Source organism: Miscanthus floridulus, chromosome 8 (assembly GCF_019320115.1).
Source record: "Miscanthus floridulus cultivar M001 chromosome 8, ASM1932011v1, whole genome shotgun sequence".
Taxonomy (NCBI): domain Eukaryota; kingdom Viridiplantae; phylum Streptophyta; class Magnoliopsida; order Poales; family Poaceae; genus Miscanthus; species Miscanthus floridulus.
This window is the reverse complement of record NC_089587.1, coordinates 117,220,810-117,237,894: the sequence shown is the minus strand read 5'-3', so window position 1 is coordinate 117,237,894 and position 17,085 is coordinate 117,220,810. Positions and strand designations below refer to the sequence as shown.

At 43.8% G+C, this 17,085-nt stretch overlaps 1 pseudogene; it reads left to right on the top strand.

The window, feature by feature from the left end:
• Positions 1-7,404: 7,404 nt before the first annotated feature.
• On the top strand, positions 7,405-8,815 carry LOC136473371 (probable 2-oxoglutarate-dependent dioxygenase AOP1; annotated as a pseudogene).
• The last annotated feature ends 8,270 nt before the right edge of the window (positions 8,816-17,085 follow it).

Sequence of the window (17,085 nt, the reverse complement as noted above, 5' to 3'; positions counted from 1 at the left end):
CGACCTCGGTAGCCCTACTAAGGTGACCCTCGCCGGTGGATTTCTCTCGGTCCTCCTACACTTGGACGGTATATATGCCACCTGCGCTCTTCCCCTCCTCTTTCTTTAGTGTCAATTTTGTTGATTTGTTGGTGGATTTTGCTTGAAATGCCAAGAAATCAGGGTTCTTGGTTTGATATCCTCAGATCTGTACGATGTTATACCTAATTTACCAGTTCCTAGCTCAGATCTGTACATGATGCTTCGTATTTGGTTTATACCTCATGTTTTATGTAGATCTTGTACATGCTGATGCCTATTTTGTTGTATACACTGAGCAAAGTGCCTAGAGGTCAATGATGTTGATTGTGTAATAGTATACACTGGAGGAGCACCCTTTGGTGTGGCAGCCGCGTCTTTCATAGTTCATTTTGTCTGATTTTTTGCTTTCTAAGCAGTACACACCCATGTTGCATGCTCCCTTTCTAATGTTGCCCTCCATCCTATTGGTAGACATGACATTTGAAGCTAGGCAAAGGGCTGCCGCTGTTGTGGTTGTTGCAGTGGCTGTTTGGTTTTTCATGTGGTTTAGGAGCAGAGTTGAAGATTTGCGCTCAGTCACCTCTGGTCCCTTGGCTAAGAGGGACAAACAGAGGATGAACAACCTTAGATACATCTATGAATCTGATGATGTGCACTGTGTCAACCTTCTAAGAATGATGAGGGCCCCTTTTTCCAACTTTGTGACCTTTTCCGTAGTAGAGAGCTTGTCACTAACAGCATACATGCATCTGTTGAAGAACAAGTAGCCATATTCTTGCATGTTGTTGGTCACAATGAGAGGTTTAGGGTGGTTGACCTCACCTTCAGGAGGTCCACAGAGACAATTAGTAGGTTCTTCTAGAAGGTGTTATATGCGGTAGGAGAGCTGAGGAATGAATTGATTGTCCCTCCTGCTACCAATGTCCATCCTAGGATCCTTGGGAGTAGAAGGTGGTACCCCTATTTCAAGGTTGGTATCCATAACTTGTCATACATAGGTCTCACACATTATCAGTTTAGTGTCAATGTTCACTTGCACTTATGTTTTGTTGAATTAGGACTGCATAGGAGCAATTGATGGTACTCATGTATTAGCTAGAGTGCCTGTGAAAATGCAAGCTGCCTTTAGAGGCAAGAAGCACACCATCACACAAAATGTGTTGGCAGCCATGGACTTTGACCTCAGATTCACCTATGTGCTTGCTAGTTGGGAGGGATCTACACATGATGCTCTTATCTTGTCTGATGCTGTTGAAAGAGCTGATGGCCTTAGAGTGCCACCAGGTATCATCCAAACCACAAAAAAACTTTGACACTTTGCTTAATCCTAAATGAAACTACTAAAACATATTCCTATCTGCTAATTTTTAGGCAAATTCTATCTTGTTGATGTTGGCTATGCAGTGAGGCCTGGTTTCTTACCACCATTTTGATGCCACAAGGTACCATTTGAGGGAGTTTGGTTCAAACCAACCTCAAAATCAAAGAGAGCTTTTTAATCTAAGGCATTCGTCTCTTAAAGTAACAGTTGAGAGGGCTTTGGGGGCTCTAAAGAATAGATTCAAGATATTAGACAACAAACCTTGCCACCCATACAAGACCCAAGTTAAGCTTGTTCTTGCCTGTTGTATTCTTCACAATTGGATCCTCAGGCATGGGTAGGATGAGCATGTGCCTGCTGAATCCACATGGACTCCTAACATCAATGATAATGCCTCACAACCCAATCATGTCCCTGACAATGGTACCTAGGCACAACAGAGGGAGGCATGGGCTGCACAGATGTGGCAAAATAGGGGGAATTCTAGGGTGTAGTGGCATGGTGTGTGTACTATTTAGTAGCATTAGAGAAACTTGCATTTAAACTGAGACCTATGGCACTTTGCAATGATGCAGTATCTATTCCTTTTCTGCCTATTTGATCTGTTGAACTTGTATTTCAAATCATGTAATTTGTTTTCCTTATGTACTGGTTGTTCAATGTTATGGTGGTTGTGAATTCTTCCTGTTGGTGCTTTATTGTCTTCTTGTGTTTTCTCATGTCTTTCATCAAACCGTGGGATACATCCATTCCCAAGCAATTGTTGTAGGCATGCCTACCGGATGGCTAGGATGGGCGTGTCCCATGCTTCCATGGGAGTCATGAACTTTCCTTAGCAATTTGTGTTCTTATTTGCCACCTGGGATGATTGCAGTTTACATTAGCTGAGGCCTACGTTTATTTGTGCTTATGATGTCAACCATTTTTTTGACTGAGGCTGATACAATTGTGACATCCTTTTCATGCCTATGAAGATAACAGTGCCAGTTTGAGTAATGGATTATGCACATTGATGACCTTGGACTTGTGAGGTACTGGAGCATTGTTTCTTCTATCTTCTGCTTATGCTTCTCATGGCTGTCATCAAACCATGTGAGACATCCATGCCCAAGCAACAACTGGGCGGTTCTAATGATCTGATGGCTGGGCTGGATGTCTCTCATAGTTTCATGCCTATCATGATCTTGGTTTTCTACTATCTGTTTGAGGTTTATTACTGTCTATGTTTCTTAAGCTCCAAGTTTAAGGTCAAATAAGAAGTCAATTAAATCTGAGGCAAATCGATTGAACTACCCCTCATCTTATCAACATCTTATACTTGCTTTTATGTATTTTTAAGGGGCAAATGGCTCGGTATTTTGTGTACCGTGGTAGAGTTCCTAGGGTATATGCAACCTAGGCTAGATGCAATGCCTAGGTAACTGGTTTTAAAAACAATAGCTACAAGAGCTTCCCTAACAAAGAAGAGGCAGAAGCATCATACTTAGAGTTCATGGGTTGTGAAGATGATAAAGTTTTTATCAATCCTCCAGCAAAGGTGCTCAGGAACAAATCGGTGTTATTTGTTGTGGCTATGGTGCAGTCTTTTCTGTTGCTGGTGCTCCTATGGTTCGTTCTTGCTCGTTGCTACAACTGTCTGTGATGCTCAAAATACCATGGCTTGGTATGTTGCCTATCAAGGAAAGGAGCCCGGGGTCTATGCCCTAAAATGCCTCCTTGCAGTGCTTTGGGCAACCAATGAACCCCTAAAATACCTTGGTTACTGGCTATTGCTTTGGTTCGGTTGTTTATTTTGATGATGCTTGACTTTTTCATTGCTAAACATTGTTGTAGGTGCCTCTAATTGTTTCATATTGCCTATGATGGTTTCAAAATGCCATGAACATGTGTGAAGACAATGACCTTGTGAGGAACTATGACTTTTGTTGTTCATGATTTGTTGGGAGTACTATTGTCATGTTTATGTCATTAGAAGCTCCAAGATCATTGTCAATGCCAAGCTTGTTGAACTGAGGCAAAGTTATCTCTGTTTCCTTCTATTCTTCTTCATTCTGCAATAGCTGGTGGTAACCACACCAAACTCATACATGGGTACTCAGACCTAGGGCAATGCAGCCAACCAAACAAGACATGGAATCACCGGTTCATACACTGAAACGGTGCAAACGGGGAACCAAACACGATGCAGGTCATCCGGTATCCTGTACTCGGATGCACCCAACACACCCGCTTGCATGCTTCCATCATGGTTGGGAAAAGCCTGCACAGGGCCCCCATCCCGGATCACCAATGCCGGAGCAACCAATCACGCCCGTAGTGTTTCTTTCATTTTTTCACAACAGGGCATTTTATCCGGTCGGTCACACATCTAAACTTTCATGGACTTTTTTCACAGGAGTTCATCTGAAAGAACGATCTACTGCTGGTTGAAAGCAACCTTATGGATTGAAGAGGAATCTACTATATTCTGGGATGTCTTGAAAGAACAAATCATCTGGTGCTCGCATATATAATATGCAACAAGGTAATTTGCATCTTAATATGCATAAGCTCATGTTTATAACACCTTTTTCATGCTTTTATTTTCTTTCTTCATTAATTTAACATATATACTTGCAAGTCTGAGGCGAGCACGGACACCATCGGTGATGGCTTCGTGTCTATGCCAACAACACCGCCAGGTCACAGTGGCGAACCCGGACGCCATCGACAATGGCACCATAGCTACACCAACAACGCCGCTGCATTGAGGTGACGAGGTCGGATGACGCCGACGAGTGATTCCATCCACTACGATACTATGTGTCGTTCTGCACCGGCAAGGCGGGCGGCTCTAATGTGGCTCCATCTACGTTGTCAACTACCCGCCTTTGACAACGACAAAGGCAGACGATTGTTTTTTATGAATATTCGATAACTTATTTTCTCCTGTTACAATGCACGAGGTCACGCTAATTTTTCATCCAACTTTACCCTACTAAGAATTTCCATTCACAGCTATTAGCCTGAGTCCAAATCCAATGTGAATCCATATTGGATCTATCACCTCCAAGGCAGAGGGACGGCGCACATCCACCTCCAATAGCAAATCCGCAAGACACACAATCTTTTTCCATTTCCGTTTCTTTATTTCCTTTTTGTTCAGCTTGCTGATTGGCTCAGCCTCTATTTGCGTTTCTTTTTTTTTGTTTAAGTTTTTTTCCTGTCCTGTCGGTGATTGGCTCAGTTTCTATTTTCTGATCATGGTTTTCCTGTTTTCAATCTTTTTTGTTGTTCTTGATTTTTGAGTCTGATTTTTTACTCGTTCTTTCGCTACAATGTTTTTTCTCGTATAAATATAAAAAACAAATAATATATATAATGTTATGGACTTTTGAACCATTGATCTTTGCCTATTCCTATCTCTAAGAAACAAAAAAAAATCATTATTAGTTGATGCTGTTTTGATTAGACACGAAACTTATCTCCTACAACTAAAAAGAATAAAACGTGGATATTTTTTGGTGCGACATTTGTTTTGGTTCGTTCGTCTGCCCACGCCTGCGATACCCACCTGCTTTGAAGGAAACAAATCGATCACCTGAGGCCACATGCATGGAAGGAAACAATAATCATGCATCGAAATCATGCTGCTCTGGAAGGGAGATACGTTGATGTTCTTCAAAGGATCTCCGCCTGCTTTGAAGGTAACAAATCAATCACCTATGGCCACATGTATGGAAGGAAACAATAATCATGCATCGAAATCATGCTGCTCTCGAAGGGAGGAACGTTAATGTTCTTCAAAGGATCCCCGCCTGCTTTGAAGGAAACAAATCGATCACCTGAGACCACATGCATGGAAGAAAACAATAATCATGCATCGACCCATGTGATATTTGTTTTGGTTCGTTCGTCTGCCCACCCCGACCCCTGCAATACCGCGGGTAATAAAAAAAGAAAAATCCCCCCTCTGTCTCTCTCGTGACCCGACGCCCGACGGTGCTCCCTCCCCCCAACGGCCGACGGCGCTCGTCCCTCCCGGCCGTGGCGACGCTCCTCCCTCCCCGGCGACGGTGGCGCTCCTCCCTCGCCAGTGGCGCTCCCTCTCACGGCGGCCTCCTATCTCCAGCGAATCTTTGCGAGCTCGGCCTCGGCGTGGCCAGATGTGCGGGCACGACGGGCCCTGGCTGCATCGCATGGGGGGCTAGGACGGCCGCGCGACAGGTACCTTCCTCCTAATCCCCATCTCTTCTTCTTGCGTTGGATGCTGGATGTGTGAAACCTATCTGAATGGGGAGCTAATATGGATGTGTTGCACATGCTTCTTTGCCAGCACTTGCTGATTATGTGTGAAACCTATCGGAATGAGGAGTAAAATGGCACGGTTGAAATTGAAACCAAATTGAAGTTGAATAATTCAGCTCTGTATGTTTCCATGGCAGCTCTGTACGTTTCCCCGATGCACGATTGAATAATTGGGACCAATCGATTTTGCTGATTATGCATTAGACATGTATCTTAGATTCATTTCGTAGATGATATGTATGCTAAAGCTACTCCCATGGCATTGTTGTCGTGCGTTAGATTTGTAGCTGCTGCATTAAGAACATGTGAACTCCGATCAAACATTGTCGACTTCGGTAGGTATCCGCTTGGACGCCGAGTATTTTGGTCCTGACCGAAGCATGCAGCTTCTCATGTGAAGAACAAATTGAAGCAACATGTGTGGAAGCCATCTCCAGTGTGCGTGCATGATTGCATATATGTATATTCCTGAATGTTGAATGTTACAATTTCAATGGTGACGTGAAGTTGCAGCCTCCAAGAGCGACCGAGGATAAGGAGAAGTACCATCGGTGACTACTGTACACCGGCCACATAGGTGACGATTGCTATAGGGCATATCTTTTGTATTTTTTTGGACAAAGATTAAGGCCTGGCATCGACAACTTCTCTAATATGATCGAAGTCTATTAGTGTCCAGATTGCTATCCGGTGGATGCACAAATCATTTGACATTGTAGAGTAAACTGAGAACTAGCTGCTTAGGAAAAACCTTAAAGTGTTCATGACAATTCTGATAGTTCTATTGATCTATTTATCATTTCTATCTTTACCACATCGATTCTTCTTTCTCTAAAACATACTTGATTACTCGTAAATTCATGGTTAATGCATTAAGTTTTGAATTGTTATAGGTATGGGCAAGGTTGTCGCTCGGCCCTTACCAAGTCGGTGAGCCTACGACGCCGCGCACTCCGTGACGATGTTAATTTCACGAATTTTGCTTTTTGGATTAAATGTCACACTAACATTTTCACAGTATTGTCATTTTATCATGCGATCCTTGTGTTTTTAGTACAAAAGTTTTACTGTCCCGTAGCAACGCACGGGTACGCTACCTAGTATTCTTATTAAAATCAAGATTAGTTAATGGTCCAACTAATCAAATAGTAAATTGAAATCTTAAACAGTTTATTGTCTAATTCAGTTTAAATAAATGTACCTCTACAATGTCTGATAAGAGCTGATATATGAAAATTCGAGAGGTCTTTCATTATAATCATGGGAGAACATACCGATGCTTGACATGTCCGCAACTATCTCCTTCCGACTTTAATAGAATATGATAACTTATATATTTCTATGGGTGCTCAAAGAAAGTCACAGAGCTCAATATATAAGTCAAAAAGGGCTCAATATATAAGTGTAACACCATATGAATAGTATGGAAATTAAAGTTATAATATATTTACATCTAAATATTCTTGTGCTTTGCAATGGGAGAAAAAAGATCTAAAGATTTTTTTTGGTTGGATACCGGCTTAATAGGACATTGTCATATTATTACCAACATTAACTTATATTATGGATGTCATGATGATCATGAAATAAATTAGATTTAAAATTTTATAAGGATAAAATATAATCATATCGCATGAACGATCAATTGTTTTGGTTTTCTCCCGTTGCAATGCACGAGCACATTTTGCTAGTGAAGAAAAAAAAAGAAAGAGTTGACACAAATATTTTTTCTAAAGAAGTTCTCTGTCCTGCCCCAAGGTAAACGACGAGCACTATTTGCTCGTCCGAATATAAAAATGGCGCCAGCTAGCGGCATCACATGACGAACTAGCCGCACCTACTCAGCTGACTTCTGCAGCCACTACACCTCCCGCGAAGCACAGCAAAGATTCCTTTAGCACAAGCCAGATCGAGTAGAGGCAGGATCCGGCCGAGGCGCAGAGGCGCGAGCCATAGAGATGGAGATCGCCAAGGTTGACCTCCGCGGGGTGGTGCCCGGGGCGCTGGGTGGGAGGCCGCCCGCGCCGCGATGACCGCGTCCATGGTGGCGCACGGCTGCGTCGTGGTCGCGCACGACGCGCTCGGCGCGGACCTCCGGCGGGCGCTCTTCTCCCGTGCCCTGCCGGAGCTTTTCGCGCTCCCTCTGGAGGTCAAGCAGCGGACGGTGTCGGACAAGGGGCAGTTCAGAGGCTACATCGGCCAGCTCCCCGGCATGGCCTGGGAGAGCCTCCGCGTCGGGGAGCCCACCGACGCCGCCAGCGTCCGCGGCTTCGCCGAGATCCTCTGGCCGGAGGGGAACCCGGAGTTGTGGTGAGACATGCATCCTTCTTGGCCATCTTTAACTTTGATGCTCGATCGATTGCTCTAACAGACCGACGATGATGTCCGCCTGCGGGCGGCCACGCCCAGTGAGACGGTCGTGTCGTTCGCCAAGAACATGATGATGCTGGAGGAGATGGTGGAGACGCTCGTCCTAGAGGGCCTCGGCGCCCGGGCGGAGGGCATCGGCGCCCACTTTGGCTTGCTCGGCCACGGCATCCGGCTGTCGCACTACGGCGTGCCACCGGACACGGAGAGCAGCATGTCCATGCCGCCGCACTGCGACGACAGCGTGGTGACCGCGATCGTGCAGCACGAGGTGGAAGGCCTCGAGGTGCACGCCGGGGACGGGCGCTGGGTCGCCGTCCCTGCCGAAACCGGCACCTTCACCTTCGTCGCCGGCGAGCAGTTCAGGGTACGATCCGATCCGAGATTGATTCTCAATTGCTCACGCGATTGCTGATTCCTCATTGTCATTCCTCTCGCGCCATTGATTCTCACTTGCACACGCCGCTGCGTCTGTATGTGCGTGCAGGTCGTGACAAACGGGCGCGTGCCGGCGTGCCTCCACCGCGTGAGGACGCCGAGCAACCGCGAGCGGTTCTCGGTGCTGTTCGGCCGCCGGCAGAAGGACGGCGTCGCGGTGCGCGCGCTGGAGGACCTCGTCGACGCGGAGCACCCGCTGGTGTACAACCCGCTGCGCCACGAGGAGTACTCCAAGTGGCGTTACTCGGAGGAAGGGCTCAAATTCAGCGATCCGCTCAAGGTCTACTGTGGAGTGGACAAGGACAAGGTCGTCGGAGCCATGGCGTCATGATTGTATCCAATTCCTATTATTTACCAATATAAGTCGCTATCGATCGTTATCTTATCACCTTGCAGTTTACACACAGTTGTCTCCTTTGCGATGGAAAGTTATAGCTTCCCATCCAACACAGTTGGGTGCAACACAGAGAAACAATTGTTGCAACAGCTTCTGATTTGGGTCCAAGAACAGCAGAAACAAATACCAGTCTCTATCCAAAAGTAATTCAGAACTGTAAATATTAGAAGATCAGGGCACCGCGCCACAACACATGACGAGCACGGTGCTAGCTAGATTCAGAGGTGGAGCTTCACATGAGTGTTAAGGGGAGGCGGGGAGCCATCAGTGGTAGTTAAATAGAGAGGTTAACAATATTTACGCAACATTAAATTATGGGTGGGGTTCACAGAAGAACATCATACATTGTCCATGTGCCCACTCCTATCACATACCAGGTCCCAAAGGCAACCACCGCTCTGAAATAGCAATCATTTGGTGGTTTCATTCGGTAGACAATAACTGCACGAGCCCAAATTAAAACATACTTTCCAAGTCCAAAAAAAATATGGTTCTTAATTCTCGAGGAGTCAATTAGTCTTAATTTTGATTAAATATATAAAATATATATATTAATATTTATATATATAATAAGTATCAATATATAAATAACAAAACATATTTTTCATAATAAACCTATTTAAAGATACAAATGTCCATATTATTTTCTATAAATCCAGTTAAACTTAAGAAAGTTTGACTTACTCCAAACTTAAGATGATATTTTTTTAGGGGACAGAGATAGTTCTGCTATTTTCCTAGAGACACTTGATGTACAATGTACTTCAAATAAGTGTTGGTGAGATCAATCACATCTAAACTAAAGTCGAGGGTTGTGTGCCATACTGAGAGAACAAGGTTTATCAGTCAATATATTAGATAGGCCTTGTTATGGACTGATTTATGGAATATGCACAACCAAAATTTTAGACTTCTCCTAGTGAGGTGGGCTTCTCCTAGTGTTTTAGCATTCAAAATTTAGTATAAATTTTTCCTACTAAATACCTCCTAGTGAGATTCCCATGTGCTATGGCTAGTTGTAGTATTTTACTACTACTTAAAAACACTAGGAGAAGTCCACCATTTTGATAGTGATGGATAGCTGATACTACCTTTGTTTGCCATGTGCCCCCTTTTGAACTTTGTGATGATAAGGAAATAAATGTAAAAGATTATTGGGAAAATGAAGGACAACTTAATTTTAGAACGTTGCTGCCAGATATGTTGAGGAAGTAAGGGAATTAGATCCAAAATTTGGTGGGTACCTTGAACTTACTTGATGAGGAAGATTAGTGTTTCATGGAGATGGACCAAATACAAATTTTCTCTATTAAATCTGTTTATGATCATTTGACCCGCTCTGAATCATGCAGGCCATTTGATCATCCCTGGAAAGCCAAGATTCCACATAGAATTAAGGTCTTCATGTGTGAAAGCCCTAGTTTGATTTTGAATAATTGATGAAACACATTTGGACTAATCCTTGTATCTAAGTGAGACTAGATAGGATGGTCCAATCCAAGTGCTGGAGCAAAGATGAAGTCCATGATGATGGTGATGGACATGTGATGGTGATCAAGCTCCGGACTTGGAAAAGAAGAAAGAGAAAAATAAAATGGGCTGAAGGCAAAGGTATATTTGATAGGGTCATTTTGTTTTGGTGATTAAGATACTTAGTGAGTGTGATCACGTTTAGGATAGATAGCCGTACTATTAAGAGGGGTGAAACTCGACGTGAAATACGCTTATCAAAGTGCCACTAGATATTCTAATTCATTGCATATGCATTTAGATTCTAGTGAGTGCTAACACCTTTGAAAATGTTTGTGAAAAATTGCTAACACACATGCACAAGGTGATACACTTGGTGGTTAGCACATTTGAGCAAGGGTCAACAAGTTGGAGTTGAGGAGGTGGTGTTTCCTGCGATCGGACGCAGGACCGAACGCTGGACGTGCGCGTCCGGTCAACAGTGCAGAAGGGCATGGTCTTAGTCTTGTGACCGGACCCTAAGCGGCTGAAGCAATCGGACACGGAAGGGGTGTGTCCGGTTGTTGCTGACGTACGCTGACGTGGGCTGGTGTGCGAGGCTAGAGAGGACCGGACCCCGCATCGCGTCCGGTCATGCGTGATCTAACGCGTCCCGTCATCGAAATCCCTCTCTGGATGCTTTCTAGAGTCGACCTGACTCCACGATGGCGCAGTGTCAGGTGGCGGAGAGTCACGTCCGGTCTTGGCGCGTTGAGTGCTCGGGCACATGCGAGTGGACGCAGGGGTGCTGCATTCGGTCTCGACTCGGCGCGTCTGATCTTTACTTAGTTGTTGGCACTGAGTCACTTGACTGTTGAGATCCGGCGACGCAGGTTTAAAGTGTAGACACGTGGCGCGCTTCCAATGACCGGACGCTAGGTGGCGTGTGCCCGGTCAGTTCGACTGGCGCGTCCGGTCGCCCCGTGTTTCAGTGCGGTGAGAGGGTAACGGCTCTATTTCGTTTGGCCCCCTATATAACCATGGTAACCGGCTTGGGCTCACTCTCTTGCCCATTTCTATCGAGAATACACCCTAGTGAGCCTACCCATTCCTCTCTCACTCATCTTGCTTGATTGATTCATCATTTGATGAGATTTGAGAGCATCCAAGTGCATTGCTTCAAGTGACTGCATCTAGAGGCACTTGGTGATTGTGTTTCGCTGTGGGATTCACTTGTTATTTTTGGTAGTTTCCGCCACCTTGATGGCTTAGTGTAGTGAGGATTGTCGAGCGGAGGAAGGTGCTTGTCTCTGGCTCCGATCGTGGTGATTATGAGGGGGTTTTGACCTTTTCCCGGTGGAGAGCCAAAAGGTACTCTAGTCGATTGCCCATGGCTTGTGTGATCATCATCTTGTGTTGGTTGTGCGGCACCCGATTGCAAGTTAGGCGTGTGATGCCTATTAGCGCGTGAACCTCTAAGTGAGTGAATCGCCACAATAGAAACTAGCTTGCCAGCAAGCAAGTGAACCTCGGTGAAAAATCATTGTGTCATCTTGTCTTCGAGGACTTCATGGGTATTCTTGAGATTGATTGATTGTCACTTGCCACATCGATATAACCTCACTATCTCTCTTGTGTAATTACATTCTAGTGTAGCTAAGCTCTTTAGTGTAATTAGTTTGAGAGCTAGCTTGTGTCAAGTAGTCTAGTTAGTGAGGCTCTTTAGTTAGTCTTGGAGAGCTCACTGGCTTAGAGAGTAGTGACTAAGCCCTTTGTGTGATATAGTGATCATAGCAACTAGAACTGTGGATAGGTGGCTTGCTTTTTAGTAGGCTAGCGTAACACTCGTTTCGCCGTTTAATTATCTAACCACTTGGCTTAAGTGTTGTTGTAGAAATTTTTATAGGGTATTCACCCCCCTCTAGCCATTTAGGACCTTTCAAGTGGTATCCGAGCCATGGTCACCGTGATTTAAGGCTTAACAACCTACGGTGGCAAAATGGCTCAAAACAACAACACCAAGAAGCCACCCTAATTTAATGGCATAAATTATCCATATTGAAAGGCAAAGATGACTACCTATGTTAAGTCAATCAATAGAAAGGTGTGGAAGGTAGTTGAGACTAAGATTGAGGTTGTCAATCCAGAGAATCCCACCGTGGCTGAAGAGGTGTTGCTTGAAAATAATGACATTGCTCTTAGTGCCATTCATGATGCTATTGATGAGAAGATATTTGAGCAAATCAAGAACATTAAGATGACTCATGAGGCTTGGAGGAAGTTGGAGTAATCATTTGAGGGCACTCAAGTGGTGAAGGGTGCAAAGGCATACATTCTCAAGGATAAGTTCGCTAGTTTCAAGATGAAGGATGATGAGAGTGTGCCGAAGATGTTTCATAGGCTACAAGTGCTTGTCGATGATCTCAAAGCACTTGGTGAAGAAGTGAAGGACAAGGACTTCTCTCATAAGTTCTTGTGATGCTTACCATCAAGATTTGGTATGTTGGTCACTATACTAGTGAGGAGTGGTTTGGACAGAATGACACCAAACCAAGTATTGGGAGATGTAATGACTGATGGCACATATAGAGATGATGAAGGAAGAAAAGAACAATGAGAAGAAAGATGAGAAGAAGAAGAGTGGCATTCAAAACTGCATCATCATCCAAGAGCAAGGGTAAGGCTAAGCAAGACACATCAAGTGAAGATGAATGCTCTAGCTTTGATGATGAAGATGATGAGAAGATGACTCTCTTTGTGAAGAGATTTGGTAAATTCATGGTAAAGAAGGGCTATCATGCTAGAAGAAAGAAGTCATCATCAAGAAACAAGGATGAATCAAGAATGTGCTTCAAGTGTGGTAGCAAGGATCATCTTGTTGCTCAAAGCCCCTTCAGTAGTGAAAATGATGATGATGACAAAAATAGCAAGAAGAAGGAGAAGAAGGAAAACAAAGATAAGATGACCTTAAGAACAATGATGAAAATGAAAGTGATAGTGAAGATGATGATGAACCAACTAAAGATGAATTATTTGACATGTTATAAGATGTTAAGGCTCATTTTGACATTAAGAGAAGGGAATGCAAAGACTTATGTAAGAAACTAAAAGCCCTTAAGCAAGAATTTGATGAGCTCAATGCACCTCATAAGAGGCTAGAGAAAGCCCATGAGAAGCTTGGTAAGGCTCACAAGAAGCATGAAAAGGCCCATTCCACTCGTCTTGAGCAAAATGAGAATGAGCATGTTGTAACATGTGACGTAGGCTTGACTTTATTGTTGAATCTTTCTACAAGCCTATTGTTGTTGCTCCCGCTAACCCTTCTTATAACTCATCTACCACTACTACCTCACCTATGAGTGATGGTTTCACTTGTGATGCCTCACTTATGGTTAAAAATAAGACCTTAAAGAAGGAGGTCAATGAGCTCACTAGCGCCTTAGGCAATGCCTATGGTGGTAAGGTCCGCTTGCTAAAGTGCTTGGGTAGCCAAAAATCTTCTCTCAACAAAGAGGCATTAGGATATACCCCCAAGAAAGGCAAGACGGCCTTTGCTCCTCACAAGACTAGTTTTGTGAAGAACAATGGTCAGTTTTACAATAGATGCAAGCAAGTTGGGCATGTAGAGCAATATTGCATGAACAAGAACAAGAACACTAATGTATCCTCAATTAAGTTTGATTCTTGTTATTTGCTTATCAAGGGTGTGAATGGAGTGAAGGCTAAGTTTGTTGGTACACCAATTGTGGGCTCAAAAAAGAAAACCATTTGGGTACCAAAGAGCTTAGTCACTAACCTTCAAGAACCCAAGCAAGTTTAGGTACCTAAAAAGAAGTTATCTTCTTTTGTAGGTCAATTATAAAGCCGGAGGAAGGCATTGGGTTCTTGATAGTGAGTGCACTCAACACATGACCGGTGATGCTAGAATGTTCAACTCAATCAACATAAGTGCCAATGATGGTTATGATAGTATCATATTTGGTGACAATAGCAAAGGCAAGGTCAAGGGGCTTAGTAAGATTGCAATATCTAATGACATGAGCATTTCCAATGTGTTGCTTGTAGAAAGCTTGAACTTCAATTTGCTATCCATGGCTCAATTTTGTGATCTTGAATTTAAGTGCATATTTGGAGTTGATGATGTAAAGATCATAAGCGTAGATGGTTCTAATTTGATCTTCAAAGGGCTTTAGATATGAGAATCTATACTTGGTTGATTTCAATATTAATGAAACTCAATTGTCAACTTGCTTATTCACTGAGTCTAGCATGGGTTGGTTATGGCATAGAGGGCTTGGTCATGTTGGAATGAAACAATTGAACAAATTGATTAAGCATGATCTAGTTAGAGGCTTGAAAGATGTCATATTTGATAAGGATAAGTTATGTAGTGCATGTCAAGCCGGAAAATAGGTTGTAAACACCCATCCTAAGAAGAGCATAATGAGTACTAGCAAGGCATTTGAGTTGTTGCACATAGATTTGTTTGGGCCAACACAATACACTAGCATCGGTGGAAACAAATATGGCTTTGTGATAGTGGATGACTTTACTAGATACGCATGGACATTCTTTCTAGTGGTCAAGAGTGGTGTATTTGCAACCTTCAAATAATTTGTCAAGGATAGTCATAATTAGTTTGAAACAACCATCAAAAGAGTTAGAAGTAACAATGGTAGTGAGTTTAAGAACACTAGAATTAATGAGTTATGTGATGAGTTTGAAATTAGACATCAATTCTCGACCAAGTACACTCCACAATCAAATGGCCTTGTTGAAAGGTATAATAGAACATTTATTGACATGGCAAGGTCTATGCTTAGTGAGTACAATGTGAGTTAATCCTTTTGGGCCGAAGCAATCAACACGGCTTGCTATTATAGCAACCACCTCTATTGTCACCCAATGATGGAGAAGACACCTTATGAGCTCTTGAATGGTAGAAAGCCCAATATTGTATATTTTTGGGTCTTTGGTTATGTCAGATATATGGGTCAGTGGTATCTGCACCGATCATATATGTGACCATTACCAAGCTATCGGCCCAGCAGCCGTCATGGAGAAAGCCCGTGAGGGCTGACGCGATCAACCAATGTGGAGATCAAGGCAAATCAGGGCTTGTGTATCTGGACGATAGTTATGATCAATCTATTGCGCATATCCAAATTAGGAACACAATCTGTTAGCCCGATCGCCCTCTCTATAACTCTACCTCTCCTGCCTATATAAAAGAGGGTAGGGACCTCGAGCTCGGGAGTCATCATCCAATCCAATCCATCTTCGACATATTCCATCTACCTCATAGCTAGGAGAAACAACTCATCTAATTGAGCGTATTAATACAAGAGTAGCCGCACCATTGGAGTAGGGTTTAGCGTGCCACCGTGCCCCGAATCAGTATAAATTCTTGTGTCTTATGTGCTATTATCTGGTTTTGTCTATATGATCACGTTGCTGGATATTATTAGAATAAAATAATTCGACAGTTGACGTGGTAGATAGAGGCCTTTCACAGTTGACTAAGCATCCGGCGGACGCTGGTAAGCCAAATAGCGCGGCATCGCTCTTTGACCCGTGGTAGATCCGAGTCAGTCGAGCCTTCGACGCAAATCTTGGTGCCGTACGTGGCGCGTGGCGGATTGCCTTCCTCGATGAGCCGCTGCACGTCTTAGAGTCCGTTGCCTTGCCTTGGGCCTCCAACAGATGCAACATGTGACGACAAGCGAACAAAGGGGTCGACCTGGAATATGTGCAAGGCAATCTGAAAAAGCTAAGGGTCTGTTTGGAACGAAGGAATCCAAAACACAGGAATAGGAAAAAGCGCAGGAATAAGGTATGATGAAAAGTGAAAAACTATGGGATTTCAAAACACAGGAACAGAAAAATTAGGCTGTTTGGAACACATGAATTTATAAACATAGGAATTGTAACATGTTAGGCAAATATGGGTACTAATTACTCGTAAGTGCTCTTTTTTCCCTCGTCCTCACACACGTTGCCTCGGGCTTCGCGAAGGAAACCAAAACCATGGATCAGATTAGATTGTTTCTTTCCCGTGAAAAGGCTGGCCAGCTACAGTATTCCTAAGGAAAGGGTTTGCTATTTCCTCCGTTCCAAACGCTCTACCACCGATCCTTTCCTCCGTTTTTATTTCCTTTGATTTTCCCGTGAAAATCCCGTGAACCAAATGGGGCCTAAGTCAAGTCACGCTTTAATTAATTATTTTATACTTTCGGTTATATCCGTATGTCTATATGATTCCTGGCCGAAACCCAATTGCGTCTCGTGTTGCTCATGTCATCGATTCTTGAGCGGTGGCGGCGCTGCGATGAATATGCAAACACTGCCACACACCATTATATCAAAGGCGTCATGCTATACTAGCAAGTCGATGAACGATCTACATGTCCATGCAAAATAATTACCAATATTCAAGGTATTGATTAGACATGGATGAAGGTGTGCATGTGTGTCAGGCATGCAAAGGATAGAGCAAATTTCCTAGCCGCTTGCCTACGCTCCCACGACCGTTCCAAGGAACAAGCTAAGTCACGTTCCTTCCAATTTTAATTATATATCCTATGATATATGTAAATCTACAGAAATCTCCGGATATCTACATGGATATTTTTTTGCAGGATTTCGGCTGCGTCTCCCGCCATCCCGCGGCGGCGTTCGGCAGGAGCCCTCGTCGTCGTCCCACGGCAGCTGTCGCCGATGGTCCTCACGGACCCTCGTCGATAGCACTCGTCGACACATTGTCGTCCTACAGCGACCCGCGTCGTCCACCCATGGCTATCGAGCG